Source organism: Mobula hypostoma, chromosome 8, assembly GCF_963921235.1.
Source record: "Mobula hypostoma chromosome 8, sMobHyp1.1, whole genome shotgun sequence".
NCBI lineage: Eukaryota > Metazoa > Chordata > Chondrichthyes > Myliobatiformes > Myliobatidae > Mobula > Mobula hypostoma.
In genome coordinates this window covers 17,196,715-17,200,735 of record NC_086104.1, presented here as the reverse complement: position 1 = coordinate 17,200,735, position 4,021 = coordinate 17,196,715, and positions in this window count along the sequence as shown.

Here is a 4,021-nt window from a genome sequence, read left to right as displayed (position 1 = left end):
GCATCGCAGAGAGAGGAGCCCCCAGTCTGTCTGGGCCAGCATTTAAATTGTCCGAACAACGGATCGTACCTTGCACTAGGACCTGGGCCCTGCCATGGCTCGAGGCCTGGATTTCACTGCTGAAGAAGCTGTTCTTGAACTCTCCAAATCAGCTCGGCACCCAGAGCGATGCAAACTTGCCCAGCTCTTGACACTTTGCCTTTCCAGTCAATCCGGGTCAGTATGTAGATTGTCCAAAGAGCGGACTGTGCCGTGCATTGGGACCCGGGCCTCACTGCGGCGAATCGTTCCGGGCCTGGAACACGCCACCCAGCAATTTGCTGTGAGCCTAGATTTTGCTGCTGAAGAAGCTGACTTGACCTCTTGGCATTCAGAGTGATCCACCTTTGCACCCAAATTAGTTGGAACTTTCTCACCACCTCATCTCCTAATCATTCACTACAACCAGCACGGCTCGAACTCCAAGTGCGTCAATTTTGTAGCACACCAGTAGGGCGCATCTTGCAAATACACTTTGCTCACCTCTTCAACGTTGCTACTACTACTACGTCGATTCAGGCCTAGGGGGCCAGCGCCGGGCACGATGACGGACTCTCCACTTCTCCCTCTCCCTCATCAGTGTGTTCAGTTCATCTACATTAGCCGCGCCGCTGTCTTCTAGGAGAGTGTTGACCATAGTTTTGGGAGGGCGCCCAGGGTTCATCCTCCCGTGCTTGGGCTCCCATATGATGACTAGGCTGGCAGGTAGCTCGGGGTGGCGTAGACAATGCCCCGCTAGTTACAGTCTTCTCGCCTCGATTTTAGTGGTGAGCATCGGAAGGTCGTTATAGAGCTCGACGTTCGTCATGTGCTGTTGCCAACTCATGTTAAGAGCCATCTGGAGCATTCATGTATAGCAACCATCTACAGACTTTAGCATCGTCTTGGTGAGTGTCCATGTCTCACATCCATACGTGAGAATGGACTGTATGACTGCTAAGAAAATCCTCTTTTTAAGCCCTCTGGCCAGGTTTGACTTCCAGATTTCCTTCACGTCGTTCATAGCCCTCCACGCCAGCGCCTTCCGTATCTTTATGTCCTTCTCCAAGCTCATCATTCTTGACCCAAGGTACTTATAGTCAAAGACTTTCTTAATAGTATCATTCTTTACGGTCTTGAAAGTACCTTCGTTGCAGTTAAGCACCATGTACTCTGTCTTTTTAGCATTTAGCTGAAGTCCAACTTTATTGCATTCTATTTCTACTTTTGTCAGTAGCTGCTGTGCTTCCTCCATCTGGTCAGAGAGCAGCACTATGTCATCTGCAAAATCGAGATCAATGTTGCGGTGATAGTTCACCACAACTTGCCTTTTTAGGAAGTATCATTAGTAATGTTTTTAATTAAATTCCTTTGCTTTCAAACCACCAGTGAGCTATCGCAGGTCTTCGGTAGCATCGTCTTAAACCGGAAGAGCAAGTCAAAAGGTTGGCACAACATTGTGGGCTGAAGGGCCTGTGCTGTATTGTTCCATGTTCTAAGCAAGAATTGTGAAGTGGACGTCATAAATTATTTTCATGTATACTGAAAGAAAACATAATTAAAACCATGGGGAAAGAGCAGGGGCAGTGAGCCAAATTGGAAAAGGTACAAGCAGCGAAATGACCTCCCCCTGTGCTGTATTATTATTTCTTGTTTAAGCAGGTGCCGAGTCAGTAGTTTGCTTCAGCAAGGACTGTTACAGTGGAACAATATATAAAGTTGCAACTGTCCTGAGAAGTGGTGCGTGCATATACCATTGCATGTCACGCCACCATTGAAAAGTGAATGAGACTGCGGTGTAGAGAGTAAACATCGATACTTGGGAGTTGCTTTCAGACACACTGTGCCACACCAGGGGTTCCAGGATTGTAATCTTCACTGACATTTGCTGTTGAAATTGAATCAGTAGAGTACGTTTGCCAAACAATACTGTATTAACCCAACTTGACCCAGTTCACGCTAGTGTAGGCCAGAGTAAAGAGAGGTTTAAAACACACAATAATAATTGCTGTTGAGCAGCTGCTTGTGGCTCAGAAATATTATTGTCTCATTTCAGTGAGAAAATAAATAACCAGGAGATGATACTGAGGCTTTACGTGATACTATTCAGGCTGCTCTTGGAGCATTGTCAACAGTTTTGGGCCCCTTATCTCAGAAGGGATATCTTGTCATTGGAGAGCATCCAGAAGAGGTTCACGAGGATGATTCTGGGAATGAAAGGGTTGACATATGAGGGGCATTTGGCGGCTTTGGGTCTGTACTCACTGGAATTTAGAAGAATGCGTGAGGATCTCATTGAAACCTACCAAATGTTGAAAGGACTAGATAGGGTGGATGTGGAGAGGATGTTTCCTCTGGTGGGAATATCCAGAACCAAAGGGTACAGCCTCAAAATTGAGGGGCAACCTTTTAGAACTGAAGGGGGAATTATTTTTAGCCGAAGACTGATGAGTCTGTGGAATGCTCTGCCACAGACTGTGCGTATATTCAAAGTGGAAGTTGATAGATTCCTGATTGGTTGGAGCATCAAGGGATGTGGTGAGACGCCACATGTTTGGGGTTGAGTGGGATCCAGGATCAGCCATGATGAAATGGTCGAGCAGACTCGATGGGCTGAATGGCCTGGAGGAGGGGGAGGAAACGTTGACTCAGACCATGAGAGGCCTGTGTCGGGCATTTTCATGCCTTACAAGGCGCAGAATCATACCCTAATGGCCTAATTCTCCTATGTCTTACGGTCTAAATTATGTTGATTTTTTTAAATTGAAGGCATATTTAAGTGTTATATCTGTCTTTCTCATCTTTATCTCCGGTAATTCCCTCTGCATACTCTAAGCTATATTTCATTTTTTGAATATTTGACTTTGTTTCTGGGTTTGCACTTGGCTCCTTGACTATGTAGCCTGACTGTGTTATGTTCTGTTCACGTGCCATGGTTTCCCTGTACAGTGGCAAGCTGAAACACTGGGTTCAAAGAGGTCTGCACTGTAAGCCAGCTGAAGGTATGTAGGCACAGCTCATTAAGATGAATGACAAAGGCCGTTCCCTTGCAACCACACTTTTAATCGTTTACTGGAGTCTGGAATCACAGGTGCAAGGTTATATCCTTTACCACAAGGTCACCAATGTCTTACAGAGAAGGAGGTTGGCCTGGTCCCCATGTAGCCCCATATAAACAGAGGTTTTCCCCTCTTGTTGTTCACCTCCCACCTTCTGCAGATTTATTCTGTCAGCAGCTCAGCATTGACGCTACCTAATCATTCCTGGTCCTGGACATTGAAGCCCACCACCACTCTTCTACCTTTCTTCCAAGTATTTTCAACAGAACACTAGTTCATAAGCTGAGGGAGGTTAGTAGGTGATAATCAGGAGGTGCTACCTCATACCATGAAACTTCATGAAGTACTCAATGTTGACTCAAGGCTAAGACTACTCTTCATCTGTGCATCCACCTGCTACCATCTCTGTCCTACCCGTGAGATTGCAATGGGGGAGTCCCATACAGTTCTTATAGGGTATGATTCTGAAGACAGCTGTTTTGGGCTATTACTTGTGGGATGCTATCCTAATTTTAAGCACCACTTACCAAATCACTCCGAGGAGGACTTCGCAAGATTGACATTGCAGTGTCCAGGTCAATGGAGCTGTAGGTCACTGTCCAGTTTTATATGTAACAGTTATACAACTAAATGTCATATAAACTGCTTCGTATTTCCACTGTTTGGGGTGTTATTTCAGATTTCCAGTACCTGCAATATTTTGCTTTTCTGTCAATGTTAACTGTGCACTGAGGAAGAAATTTCACCGATTCCAGCTAAAATCGGATGACCCCTTTGTGGCAGCTCAGTGCTGCAGCCAGTCGAGCTGCTGCCTCACAACAGCTACAGCCAGCTTCATTCCTGGCCTCGGCTGCTGTCTACGTGGAGTTTGCACATTCCCCAAGTGCCTCGGTCACCTCCCATATCCCAAAGGTAAGATGCCCCTCATGTATGGATAAGTTGGT